The sequence below is a fragment of the Rhinolophus sinicus genome, linkage group LG13, assembly GCF_036562045.2.
Source record: "Rhinolophus sinicus isolate RSC01 linkage group LG13, ASM3656204v1, whole genome shotgun sequence".
Classification (NCBI taxonomy): Eukaryota; Metazoa; Chordata; class Mammalia; order Chiroptera; family Rhinolophidae; genus Rhinolophus; species Rhinolophus sinicus.
The window spans coordinates 10979066-10994150 of NC_133762.1; positions in this window are offsets into that span (position 1 = coordinate 10979066).

The following is a 15085-nucleotide window of genomic DNA, read 5'->3' on the forward strand; positions in this document are numbered from 1 at the left end:
AAATATTAGCAATAGTTCTAAGAAACTACTAAATATAACATCAATGCAGAAATATCAGTAATGTTGAACATGCCCAATTATCAATGAGATATTGGAAAGGAAAAATGGTCCATTTTCAATAGAATAAAAATTACACAGCACCTCAGATTAAGCCTAGTAAAGGTGTGCAAAGGATTTTCAGTTAAACTTTACTAAACACATATTTGTCTCGGCTTCTTTTATAAAAATCTCAATAAAGTTCCAGAAAAGAACTATAAGAGCATTCAATCCACGAGAAAATGGTAGAGGGGATAATTTTTGAGGAAGACATGTTTCAATGACCAAATGACAAACATTCAACGCAGAGCCACAGTTTCTCAAAACTGAATAAAATTCTGCATCCCTTTTTAAAAAAAAAAAACTCAGATTTCTCTGCACTGACAGAAAATGCTGTTATGCTGTAATACATGTTACTTAAATATGTGCAAACCTAAACTATGTACAAAAACACCTGGTGCTTACTGAACCCACAAAACTGTAAGACCAAATCAAATTTAACAATTAAACCCAAACAACACTACAAAACCAGTAATTGAAATCAACAATACTAATTTAGTGAGATGGATGGTGTTCCTTTATTGAAACTCAATTTTTATCTTCAATGTAAATATAGTGCTGAGATCCACCGTGACAGTTGTTATGAAGCTTCCTGCCACATCCTTGGGCCATATAACCACTCATGTTCCCCTCATTTTTTCTATAAGAAAGCCATCCTCCTAGCAGCCCCTAAATTATTTGGCTTTCCTTGGTCATGAACCAGTTACTTATAAGTTTAGTTCATCTTGGTTCTAGTATTCTTAGAGAATTCCTGGTGAGAGTGTGATCACACACTCACATGTAGACCTGCTTGGACAACGAAATGATGAGTGAGTGATTTGCTGGTCATCTAGATAACAGCATATTTTAATTCAATTTTTAGATAATCTTCAAGGATGCCTGTAGGATTTGACAAAGGAGCCAGAAAAGCCAAAATAGGAATACCAACTGGACGTTAGTTACATAAGAACATTTCTTTCTCGTGTTCCCGTCGCCCAAGATTAGATCACAGGAGCTGGAACCAGAAGAGAAAATAATGAAGAAAATGTCCCACATGCCACTCATGACCTCGCTTCTGGGCTGCAAATCTCTTGGGCTGACGTCTGGCAGAGATCAGAGGAAGGGGTGGAGATAAACATTTAATGAGGGTATGAGGCTGAGGGTTAGAACTAGATGAAATTTGATGAGACTGGACTTTTTAATGGTGGCAAGTGACATAGCTATGGGATCTGTCATCATCACAAGCTGGGAAGGGCAGACTCAACACGAGGATGGCACGTAGGATCAAAAAGAACCACCTTGTATTGTCTGACCACATTCAGACTTCAGCAAGTTGCTAACTCAAGAAAAGACACAGGAGAACTATTAAATTCTATCCCCCTGAGTTGTGTGGGTCAGTGAATTTGGGCATCAACACAGCAGGGCTGGAACCTTGTCTCTGCCCTTATTTAAGTGGGTAACCCCTGGACGAACTGTATTTATTTGCTGTGTATTAATTTCTCATCTGCAAAACTGGGATAATATTACCGACCTCCCTGAGCCATTCATGGGATTACATGAAAATACAATTGATGGGGAATCTGGCAAATATGTTTGTTCTTTCTCTCCATATCCTCTTATTTTTTCCTCTTAATACATACACATATCGTATTTTTAAATATACAACATGTTGTAATCAGTTGACATACAATTTTGCATTTTGCTAATTTGCTTCATGGTTAGAGCTTGTCATATATTGAAACTGCCACGCATTACCACTTTAAGATGTTTAAAGGAGCCATCATTTGTGATAATTTACTTAGCTGGTTCCCTTCTGTGGGAAATTTGGGCTGTTTCCAAACTCCTCCCCCCGATATAAACTGTAATGCTGTTAACATTAAAAAGACATCACGTTAACACCGTCCCCGTCCCTAAGGACAAACAGGCTTAGCTGAGCATTATTACCTTGGCTTTATCATTTTTCAAATGGAATTATTTATTCCCTTAATTAATATTTTTATTGGAATGTCTTTAAAGTGCCAGTATTTCTAGAATACCTGGACTTCTAATTGGAAAAAACAAAAGCATCCTCCCGACTTATGTGTCTGAGAGTCTCCTCTGGAGACCCCTGACTTATTTTAACCTGGTTACGGGGAAACTCCCCATGAGTCCACACTGGGATTTCCCAAGACCCTCCCAATATAGACTCTGAATGAAAAAGCCTGTAGAAATTTCATGCCAGAGTATAACAGAACACAATGATTTAATTCCATTAGTCCCGCCCCCCACCCCCCTCGCCTTTTTAACCTACATTTCAGCTTTCTCCTCCCCAACAGACTAGAATGAGGTTTCTCTATCTTTCCCAAGATGGTACTACAGAAATCTTTTCCTCCTATCTGCCGTCTGCTATAATGCCGTCTTTCGCCCCAAACCCCAGTTGCTCAGGATCTAATTATTATCAGCTGGGCCCATTCGCGTAGCGGGCAGTCTTCTGAAGAAATTCCACGCTACCGTGTTCACTACAAAAGCATATCGGGGGATCCTCACGCACGCATGTGGCTTTCTAGATCCGCAAGAATATGCCAGGAATTTTCCAAGCCTCTGTGGATATCTCACTCCCAGCCTTTCCTTTTTATTAACCTACTGTTTATCCCAGTCTTCACCCACTACTTCAGGCAACCGTGATGTTAAACATTTGACTGATTCGTTCTGATAAATGCCCCAGGAAAATGGGGCTGTTTGCACTGCGCAGGTTCTCAGTCAGGCCAATAAAGCAGCCTTGCAAGGACAGTCTTCCAGAGAGGCAGCAAAGGGGTTCAATAATGACAATCCTCTGCGAAGTGGGCTTTGAAGGAGCTGCCACGCTGTCTGGTCCCCTCCAGCAGCTGCCAAGCTTCGGGTGTGCACTGTTACTGCAGGTTCCTGACTGTCAAGGTCACCCTGGACATGGCAAGAGGACAAGGGGAACCACAAAATTCGTTCTTCTTGTGGATAGCCACTTTCCTTAAAGGAAGACACCCCGATTGCTCCAAGACTTTGGTTAATTTTCAAAGTTCTGAAAAATTTTGCTCTGACCATCTTTGCTGGTGTTCTCATTGCGTTAAGAAAGAAGAAAGTTACGGAAGGTTGGGACGGCTGTTATCCGCTCTAGTCGCTTCTTAAATTTTTCCTCGACTGACCGTTTGGCCCTCTCCAAACCACCCTGCACACGGACAGCAGATAAATCCTTCTGAAGAGCAGCTGGGGCCACATCACCATTTGAAAACCTCTGATGGACGCACAGCCTCTGTCCTTACCGGGTACACACAACAGTCTGCCGCCGTTTTGCGGCCCCGCCTCCCTAACTTTGGCTGCCACCGTGCCCCTCACCTTTTCCCCAATCTCTCACCTGAATGACTAGCCATTCTGGAGCCCCTCTCCTTCATGGCTTCCTCACAATTTTCCTCTTTGTGAGAGAATGCTGTCTGTTGAATGGGACCTGTTTCAATGGAACAGCAGCTCAGATGCTGCGTGTGTGTGCGCGTGTGTGTGTGTGTGTGTGTGTGTGTGTGTGTGGAAAGGTTGGTCGGATAATAGGCCAGAGTTTGAGGGGTGGGGACAAACATGCGCGCCTGCTCTGTCTGTGAGGTCAGCTGCCTTTTCTGATGTACTCTTGCTCAGTCTATGGAGCTGGGCTCACCGTTGGTGAGACCATGTGTGAATAACACCAGCAAGACACTTTCTGCTTGGAATCCCTGAAATGCAAGTGTCTCTACGAAAAGTCCAGTATAAAATTCCAGCACTGGTTCATAAAAACTGCCTGAAAATGAGACGTAGATATAGCCAATCTCCAGCCACTTTTGATGACAGGCATTGCTCTTGGCCTTGGGTCATCAGAAACTACTGACTTGACCTTGAAAAGTTTACAACCATAACAGACTGAAGACCTAAAAAAAATGTAACTAAATATGAGAAAAGAAATTAGTAGCATGTAATATGTTAGCATTTTATTACAGCCAGAGGAGTGAGAGCTCAGGGAGGTCTCCTGCGGATGAGGGAGTTGAGGAAGGTTTTACGGGGTTTGGGGAGGGAAAAAAGGGGGGGAGGATTTTCAGAATAAGACGCAGGGAGGGAGGCTTCACACTTCAGTGTTCAACCCAAGAATCTTATTACAAGTGCGGGTCCTGCGCTGTCCTTCTAGGGAGCCTGAGTCAGTAAATTCAAGGCCGGCCCCAGGAACCTGCATGTTAATAAGCACCTCACATATTTCCAGTGAGTATGAGTTAAGGGCCGTGACCAAAACGCCTCAGGCAGGGGTGTGTGCGAGATACTGAAAATCTGACAGTGGGACGTTTAAAAATTAATTACAGTGCAAGTTTAAAAGGAAGTGATTGTCATGGCCAATGACAGTTTCTCAGCCCCAGCAGTACGGACCCTGCGGGACCACCAATCCCGTGTGCTGTGGGCTGTCCTGTGCGTGACAGGACTTGTAGCAGCAGCAGCCCTGGCCTCCACCCACTAGATGCCACAGGCACTCCCACCGTCCAGTGCGCAAGGCAAACACGTCTCCAGACATTTGCAAATGCCACCAGTGGGTGGGAGGGGTGGGGAGCAAAACCATCCCCAGATTAGAACCACTCCCAAAATGCAGGGGCGAAAAACAACAATTTATTACTATTTCTCATGATTCTGTGGGTTCGCTGGGCTCAGGCGAGTTAGTCTTATCAAGTTCCCAGCAGAAAGCTGAGAAATGAGGTGTGAATGCCAAATCTGCAAAACATGGAGCAGAACTGATTTCAGGATTGGAGAGCCAAGCATTTGAAGCGAGGGGTGGGTGGGCCGCAGCTCGAGAAGGTTAAGAGCAAAGGGATGGCTGTGGAGGGTCTGGCATTTCTGTGAGCTCCTCTGCAAGGATGTGGTCACACGCGATAGGCTGCCAGGTGTGTCAGTCACCTGGATACATCAGATGGGCTTAATGCTGACGGCAAGGTAGAGAGTCACCTGCTTCCCCAGAAGAACCAAGATTCAGAAAAGGACTTCAACACAAACGTAACAGCTTTTTCAATAAAAAAGCACCCTGAACACAGCTATGCTATGTACGATCTTTTTACATTTTCACCAGCTGCTCTGCCTCTCAAGTTGTTGCACTTCTACCTGTTTTATAAATATTTGTAATAACAATGTTTTAATTTTTCTCTTTGATTTTTAGGAAACCCAAGAGAAACAGCTGAATGTCCACCATTTAGCCTGACTTCCCCCGCCCTGCGGTCAGAGCGCATCACCTACTATCATTCAATAGGCACAACAATTCTTCGATGCACGCACAGCATCTCCCCTGTGACAATGTGTGTTCACGGGTGTCTTACTCGTTTCTGTCAACCCAACAAAGAACTAGCGCAATCAGTTCTCCCTGTCTTGCACGCCAGTATCATAAGTGAGGGAATGAGGCTCGGAGTCACGCGGTTGGATGGAAAGCTGCAAAGAAGAATGGCCATGAAAAGACAAGGAAGGCCTTAAATGCTTCTGACTAAGTGAAAGAAGCCAATATGAAAAGGCTGCACCCTGAGTCCACGTGCGTGACGTTTTGGAAAAGGCAAGGCTGGGGAGACAGTATAAAAACCAGTGGTGGCCAGGGTTAGGTTGGGGAAGACTTCCAGAACGCTGGAAATACGCTGTAGCATGCTGGCGGGAGGGAAACCTGTCATCGCACGTTAGTCCAAACCCACAGAACGCACACCACCAAGCACGTAAACTACAGGCTAGTGAGTCTGACCTGTCCGGGGGGTTCACCGAGTGTAACAAACGCAGCACTCTGGTGGGGGATGCTGGGAATGGGGAGTCTATGGCTGTGCGGGTGATGGGGTACGTGGGGACTCTCCGTACCTTCCTCTTAATTGTCCTGTGAACCTAAAACTGCTGTCAAAATACAGTCTTAAAAGAAAGAGCTATGTATTGAGAGTAGTCACGGGGTTTCACTCCAGCGCGAGCTGAAAAAAGGGTATGACTTCATGCAAAATATTCCCCACTCTGAGTCGCATATTTCTTGCTTATAAAAAGGGGATATCCTTATGTATTAAGGGTGCGGGATCTATTTCAATCATGCTTGCTGCACAGGTCTCCAAAACCTGTTACGTGAAGGAATGAGCCAGCAAATGAATGACTGCACGAGTTGACCTCTACGCCCTCATCAGCTCAAACATTCTAGGGCCCCATGAATTCACGGTTTGCACAACCGGCTAGTGTCCTGAATTCTTCACTTGTGTTCTGGATCTGAACTATACATTTGCTAATGCAATTGGATACTATCGTCAGCAGCATCAATGTCTTCACTTGTACTGGAGTATCTCATAAGCAAACAAACACACTCTCCTATCTCACTACCTTAAAACACAACAAAAGAAAAAAACTCCGACTTTAGTTCCTATATACCTACAGCCCGTGTTTCTTCTGTCCGTTCACAGAAGGGCTTCACTAGTCACTACCCCACTGCCTTGTACCCCATTTCAATTCTTATAAGCACCTCAGTGAAAACACAATGCCCCCATGTTATAAAATTCAAAGGTCACTTTTCAGATCTTCCTTTTCTGGACAATTCTGTAGCATTTGGCAAGTAGACTATTCCCTTAATTTGAAACACCCACTTCTCTTGAATTCCAAGACGACACACACTTTTCTCGTTTTCTCCTTTCTCACTGGTTCCTTTGCTCACCATGTATCACTGGATCAAACTCTTAATGATGCCGTATCCTAGGCTTTGTCCAAAGCTATCAGCTGTTCCCTATAGTAACACACTCTTTTCCAAGAAGAGCTTCTCCCAACCTATGACTGTCTGTGATTTTTTCCAAATTTATATCTAGAGCTGTAAATTCTCCAACTGAGCTCCAAGATTTATATCCCAAATTTCATATTTGACATCTGCATAGATGTGGAGTAAGAACCCCAAGAGTAATATGAACACACGAGACGACATATTTTATAAATATTTGTAATAATATTTTTTCACTCGGATGTATTTCTCTCCACGTCTTCCCCCACCTAGTTGTTCAATTCAGAAATAAAGATTTCATTCATGAGTTCTCCATCTGGCTCATCCACTACTGCTAATCTACTAACAAGACTTTCTATTCGCTTTTATAATTTTTTTTTTAATGAATGAATACATGAAAGAACATTCTTCACTTTTTTTTTCATTCTAAGGTAAGCCAAATAAATTCACAGCAATTAAAATCTACAGTTCACTCCACTGAACTGAGAGTTGGTAAGGAACGTATCCACAGTAAACTATGCCCCCACAGTGTTTCATAATGTCAGCTGTGAACATAAAAACCGCACACCCAAAATAAATAGAGACCAAAAAGACTTAGGAAAAAAAATCCATGAAAATAAGAGCCGGTTTTTCTGAAAAGATAAACAAAAGGCACAAACCTTTATTGAGACTATGAAAAAAGAAAGAAGACTGAAAAACCGAACTTGTAAGTTAAAGAGGAGATATTACACCTGGCGCCACAGAACTCCGAAAGACCACAAGAGACTATTATGAATGCTTATCTGCCGATACATTGGATAACCTAGAAGAAATAGATAAATTCCTAGAAACATACACTCTACCAACACTGAATCATGAGGAAATAGAAAAATCTGAACAGATCAATCATGCTTAAGAAGACTGTGGCATTAATCAAAAACTCCAAACAAAGGAAAGCCCAGGACCAGCTGGTTTCATGGGTAACTTGTGACAAACATTTTAAAGGAGAGTTAATGCCAATTCTTCTCAAATTCTACCCCCCCAAAAAAATAAATAAATAAATAAATAAAGAGGAGGAAACACTCCCACACTCATTTTATGAGGCCAACATTATACCAAAGCCAAGTAAAGACACTACAAGAAGAGAAATGTATAGGCCAATATCCCTGATGAATATAGATGCAAAAATTCTCAACAGAATTCTAGCAAACCAAGTTCAACTGAACACTGAAAGGTTGATCACACATTATGATCAAGTGGGATTTACCCCTGGGATGCAAGGATTGTTCAACACATGGAAACCAATATACCTAATACATCATAATAGAATGAAGGATAAAAATTATATGACCTCAACAGATGCAGAAAAAGTATTTGAAAAAACTCAACACCCTTGCATGATAAAAGTTCTCAAAATTTAGCATAGAAGGAACATACCTCAAAACAATCAAGGCCATATACGAAAAACCCACAGCTAACATCATACTTAACAGTAAAAAGCTGAAAGCTTTTCCTCTAAAATCAGGGACAAGAGTGCCCACTCTCACCTCTGCTATTCAACATAGTACGGGAAGCCCTCGTCAGAGCCATTAGGCAAGAAGTAAAAGGCATCCAAATCAGAAAAGAAAAAGTAAAACTGCCTCTATTTGCAGATGACATGAAACCATGTATAGAAAACCCTAAAAATTCCACCAAAGAACTCTTAGAAGTAATAAACAAATTCAGTAAAGTTACAGTATTCAAGAGCAACATAAAAAATAGTTGCATTTCTATACACAGACAACGAAGTATGTGAAAGAGAAATTTAAAAAACAATCTTATTCTCAATGGCATCAAAACCAATAAAATACTTAAAAAATAAACCTAACCAGGTGACAAATCTGTACACTGAAAACCGTTAGACATTTATGAAAGACACTGAAGACGACACACGTAAATGGAAAGATAGCCCGTACTCATCAGAAGGATTCACATTAAAGAGTCCATGCTGCCCAAAGCCATCTAGAGTTCATGCCCTTGAACGTCGGGCTCCAATTCAGTTGTAAGGCATCTAACAGGTGATACAACGTATCCAAGATGCCACTTTTTACCAGTGGTTACCCATATGCGTATCAGTAATTGTCTCCAGCTCTGCTATTCCAGGATTTTATAAATAACACCCGTATGTAATCAACTGCTAACCAAATAGTTGATTTGGTGGCGATAATGAAGCCACAAGCCATAATCTGCATGGCAAGCTCCTGGAGGGCAAGTGTGAACTCAGTCATCCCTGAGTTCCCAGGGTGGGAGCAGGAGTCAATAAAAGCGTGTGACGGAAAACAGCCGCACGGCCCTGTCAGACCCGCCTGGACTTGTTCCTTCCAGCTTGGCTTCCCTTTTCACGACAACCACACGTTTCTGTAGGCCCTGCCTCCTGTGTCTAATGCCAGCTCTCTCTGAGAGGGTAATCCTTCTTCCTCCCAACTGCGCTTGCTCTTCAGGCTTGGCATGAAGGAAACGGCACAACAAACACAACACAATGACACGGAGCGGCTCCGAACGCCATCACAGAAGTAAGTGCCTCCTTCCCTGACACGGCTGTCAGATCCCAATGTTGTGCTTCTGTCACTCGGCTGAAAATTGGGGTCCGACACATTCTAAGCTGAGTCCGAGTCCTGCCTCTAGTAATGGATGTCTGTGATTTTTAATGAGTGTAATTCTCTCAAGGGTGATGACGCGACTTTTTCCTTCCCCCAGTACGTAGGCGAGTTTGGCTGCTGACATTGGGATCTGACAGAGGGTTAAACCAAGCTAATGCTAGTGAGCTGCAACCCAAAGGCAGAGGACTTAGAGTGCAGACAACCTCTGGCAGACAATTTATTTGCTTCAAAGCTCACTGCAAAGGGCCATAATTGTTTTAAATAGAAAAGCTGTTGAATTGTGACTGGGATTCATTGCAACTCACCAAAATGTTGAAGAAAACATTAGACACTTTTAACCAGTGTTAACTTTATAATTATCTTCAGGAGTCATGGCACTGCTGTGAGCCTCCCCCTAAGCCCCCCGTCTCTGGCAACCATTTCTGCCAAGTGTGGATGAGCGAGCGTCGTGGCTAAGTAGCTAACAGGTCCCACCCGGCAGTCTCCGCACGGCATCTCCTGAATGCAGACTTGCTTTGTATATGCAACGAGGAAGCACGCCAGGCTGGGTGTCCTGCCACGGCTTCAGGGGGTTCAAGCAGTGTTTCCACACGACATCGTGACGTGGCTCAGCACGCCATCCGGGCACAGCGTGGGCAGGGGCTATTCACACTACCTCGCGGCTGTCACCGCACGGGGTCTGCTGTTTCCTCTCCAGAGTCTGACTTCGAGGCACAGCCCCTCCTCCCTCTCCTCGCCCTGTGCCCAGACAGGCTCTTCTGGTGTTCTACCTGTCTGTGACACCACAGCGCCATCAGAGGGGTGGGGTGGGAGCATGCAGGGGAGCCTGTGACACCACAGCGCCATCAGAGGGGTGGGGTGGGAGCGTGCAGGGGAGCCTGTGACACCACAGCGCCATCAGAGGGGTGGGGTGGGAGCGTGCAGCCGAGTCTGGCAGACAGGGAGGGCAGCACAACACACACGGCAGCACACGTTCTGTCCCCTCATTAGACAGAGGTTGATGGCAGGCACTGCGACCCACTACTCCATCTCAGGGTCCTCACTGCCTACCCGATAGATTAGTGCAGCTTGTTTACGTCTCCACAGCACAGTGCGTGGTTGACAGCGAGGGCTCAGGAGTCAGCCGGAGTCAGGTTCATGTCCTACCTCCACATGTGCCCCAGATACGACAGTGAGACAGTCTGAATACACGGGGGCAGGCAGCCCACCACATTTTCACCATCTCTGAAATGGGAGTAACAGCGGTGCCCGAGTCACTGATGGAACGATGCAGGGAGATCACAGAGCACAGCCCAGCACACAGGGAGCCATCAAGAACGCAGGAGGATTGCCGCCAGCTTCCAGGTCGCAGCTGGGTTCCCCAAGGCCATGTGTGCGGTCATACTGCCTCCTCTTGTGACACGCAGCACTGAGCTGAAAGCACTCTGGTACCAGCTCAGACTTCTGCAACAATTCTCTACCTGTGGGGAGCTATGCTAGTCAAGGGGAACCCCTAAAGACCCCCTGCATGTTAGAGTCTAGACTACAAAAAACCTGAGGAGCCAGTTTCCAGGCACCCTTCTCCAAAATCCCCGGTGACCTCTCCGAAGGTGAGAGAAGGAAATAAGGAAGAATGGGGAAACGGGTTCTCTTCTTTAAGGTCTGTGACGTCAGCCTCAGCACCCTGGGAGCTTCCTTTCTGCCCCATCCTGCCTCCCCACCACGCCCGTCCCAGGGGTGTCAGCTGTGTGGGAAACACTGTCCCCTACTACTTATTCCTCTGACTAAAAGCCAGACCTCATGCTTATGGCCTGAGTGTGTGCCGAGGACTCCATCGTGTCTGGGACCCATTATTTTCCTCCCAGTCAGGTGGAGGGGGAGAGGCTGGCAAGCCTGAGCTCCCTCTGGAAGTGAGTGAGTGCATGGGGCTGGGATAAGGAACTTGCAAGGGGTTTGGCTACACAAGCTCTGGCGTTGGAACAAACGTGAGTGGCTGTCCCCACCAAGCTGTCCGAGAAAGGTGACTTAGAGAGAGGGCGGGCTCAGATGCCCGGCTGACCACAGAGATGCATGAAACCTCATGGAAATGGACAGGAGTAGACTGTGCACAAAGCAAGGGCCAAAACACCAAGGCCTGATTGGAGACACTGCACAGGCATGAGGGCTGGCGCTGGGCGGTTCGGAGGTGGCCCAGATGTGGTCAGAAGCCCACTGTTTCTGCAGGCCTGCGCTGTACCTGGTGGGCTGGGCAGGATGCTGCTGTGCCATCTTCTGGGAGCACTTCCTGGGCACTGCAGCCCAGAGAGCTCGCCCATGAAGAGGCAGTGAAGGGCAGCGAGCAGTCTGACCCGACCGAGGAAGGCGAGCAAGGTGCTATGCGCTGTCCCCCTTTCCAACGGCTCAGCGCATACAGCACCAAGCGGCCGGGAGGGCTCCGTCTCTCCTTGGCTCGCTCGCTCCCCTCATCTCTCTTTCTCCAGCAGAGGTTTACGGAGGCGGCGTGATTCTGAGTCCTGTCAGATGGAGCAGCCCTTCCTTGAGTGTAAGCCTCCTCATGAGCGAGTGCTGAGCAGAGGGAGACGCTTCCTGCAGCCCACTTTTCCTCCAGGTTCATTTATGGCGTCTCTTGAATAAACACAAGAGGTCCTGTCTGCAGTCCAGCAACCAGACTGAGGGTGAAAGGACACTGGGGGGTTCCCAGGCTCTGAGCGGGCGGAGTAGAGCTGCCGTGTGCGATGGTCAAATTGCACAGGACATATGGAGGGACTGGAAAGCACCCTGAAGAGGGCAGCGTGTGTCTGTCACACAGGCAGGCGGTCCCAGGGGTGCCAGCCACACGCTGCAGGGCACGGCGGGACCCGGGAACACGACTGCATCTCACTGACAGGAGAAGCAAAGTGTGCGGCTTTGGTCTCTTTTAAGTAAATTCCACGAAATGGCTGCTACCAGCTCCGATTTAGTAGAAAGAATCTCTGAGCTGCCTTTGGGATCAGCTTCGTCCTACGGGCTCCGCTTGCTTTCCTCATTAAACACAAGCTGGAACTCACAGCGGCCGTCTGAAGGCTCGGGAAGGCCCAGGCCCAGCCGGGCTCCCCCTAGAGGGCTGGAATCGGGCCCCATGGCGCGGTCTTGTCAAGCTGTTTACAATCACACGTAAATGAAAACCAAGCGTGCTCTCTCCCTGAACTCCTCCGCCAGCTAAGAGACGGCGAGCACTTCTGTAAGAGCACACATCATCCAGATGTGGTCTCCACGAGCTGCCACGGTGGGCTCAGAGAAAGGCCAAGAAGTCATAAAAAGTTGCAAGAAGCCACCCCAGGGAGGGCAGAGCAAGTTTCCTGGAGAGAAAGGGGTGTTTGGGGCTCAGCAGGAGGAGAAGCCTCCGGGCAGGAACGACTGCTTCCTGGTCTGACTTTGCTTTCTCTGAGAACCGTGTCCAAGGCACATCACAGCTGAAGACGCCCTTCTGGGCACTGGCTCATTCTGCCCATTTACCGTTGGGTCATCTTGGCAGCTGGGGAGTGTCCCGCACACACACTGCCTTGAAGTTCTTGAAGGAGATTCCAGATGAAGAAGAATTCAGCCAGAGGTCAGGACAGAACCCACGGTGAGAGTTGTGGGGAGAAGCTTCGTGCTGAGTGGAAGTGACGTCTCTGACGCACAGCGTGAACCCAGGGCCCTACTAGTTAAACAAATGGCGGGCAGCTCGGTCTTGGCGTCAGGGCAGATTAAAAAACTTGCATCCCCCCATCAGGTCTCTCTCTGACTGGGAACCGTGTTGGGTGGAGCTGGACTCTGGGACAAAGGCGGTTTAATTAATTCTCGCAAACAGCTTCTGGGAGGGGAGGATCCATTTTCCCACACTCGCTCCTACAGCTGAAGCAAAGATACACATCTTGGAGTGGACCATGGAGAGAATGGAAACGGGACTCCCCAAAACACAATTACTTTGCCAAGAAAGAAAGTCTAGTCTGGTGACCTGAGTTCAAGGCAAGGTACTGAAAATATGTGAGGAGGGCTGGTGCTGGCAGCTGGTGAGTGTCCCGGCTGTTATTAGGGACACAGCCCCCAGGGCACATTCCTGTGTTCTGAAATCAATGTCTCAACATGGGATTATATCTGGAAAGGAAGTGAAATGGGGAGTGCCCCAGACAGAGGAGCGGTCTCTGCAGGGGCTGTGCAGATGGCAGAAGACAGCCGGGTTCAACAGCCACCTCGGGGACGGGAGAAACAATCCCAGTGACCGAGCGTGCCAATGCCAGGCAAGCCCCCATTCAAGGGTGGGGCTGAGCGAGACCCTCCTGCCATGGGAAGTAGCAGCCTGAGCTTTTGGAGAAGGCGAGACCCAGGACTTCTACATGTGACACATGGTCCTGAAGCCAAGATGGAAACAAAAAACAAAAAACATGGTAATGATTTAAACTTTTCAAAATGTTAGAGCAGCTAAGCCAACTTGTAAGTGTTAACACATACTGGGCTCTCCCCAGGACTGGCTGCAGAGTTTGCAGGGCCCAGCGCAAAAGGGAAATGTGGAGCCCCTTGTTCAAAAATTATTAAGCAGAGCATGAAACCAAACACAGGCCCTCCTGAGCACAGGCAGCCCTGGCTGTTCCTACATGCCAGCCACCATTCTTTACACGTACTAACTAAGTAAAACTCCCCAAAGCAGCCTGTGAGGTGGGAGCTGTTATTATTGCCAACTGATAAAGAAACCACGGGACCAAGAGTATAAGGCAGGATCCTACAGGCTGTCAGGCCCCCTTGCAGCTTTCCTCCATAATGGCACTGCCACTCGTGACCCCTGTGCCCACTGCCCTCCCGTGAGAGAGCCCACCCCTGAGAGAATGAGCTCCCTGTCCCTGGAAGTATGCAAAGTAAAAACTGGGAGACCAGTCTCCCTCAGGAATCTAAAGGAGATGATGCCTTTTCTGGGACCAAGCAAGGCGGGGACACATGGCGTCTTTACTGAACGAGCTACAGCAGTGGGCACGTCTGTGCATAAGAATCACGCAATGAGCGTGAACACGCAGGCATGGGGTGCACGGAGGCCGGGGGGGTCTGACTCTGGCGTGTCTGCAGCTCCTGGTTCAAGTACAGAGAAATAATCACCTCTGCAGGAGGTAACGTGCAATCTCCCTTCCAAGTCTAAGTTCTTTGTTTTATTTAAACTCCGTGAAATGACCGCATGCGGAAAACAGCACTGCTCTCCATTTCTCTGTCTGCCTCACTTCTCTCCATCCCTTCCTCCCTCCTGGGCCTCATCACACAATCCACTCCCACCCCAGGCCGGGGGACTGCCCCCTTCAACTTGTCACCTGGTACCTTCACGCCGCCTTTCCTGGGCTTGTCTTCATTTTCTTGCCCAGCCTGAGCCTCCCTCCTCAAGTGTCTAGGAATTTATGAAGTCTCCCATAAACCTGGATAAGCTCCTTTCCTTGTCTAGTTCTGTGTCTCGATCCATAAAGCAGAGGACGAGGTCATCATCTCTGGGAGTCCTTCCAGCCCTAACGTGCTGGAGCTTTCAAACTAACGTCCGTGAGTAATGTCATCCCAGCAACCGCCGCTGGGTCCCTCAGCCCACGGTGTGGACACTCAGAACGAGACCTTGTCTCCGGAGCTGGAAGAGAGGAAAGACGGAACCTCCCGCGGACAAGACTCGCGTACGGAACTTCACGTGCAGGGATCCAGT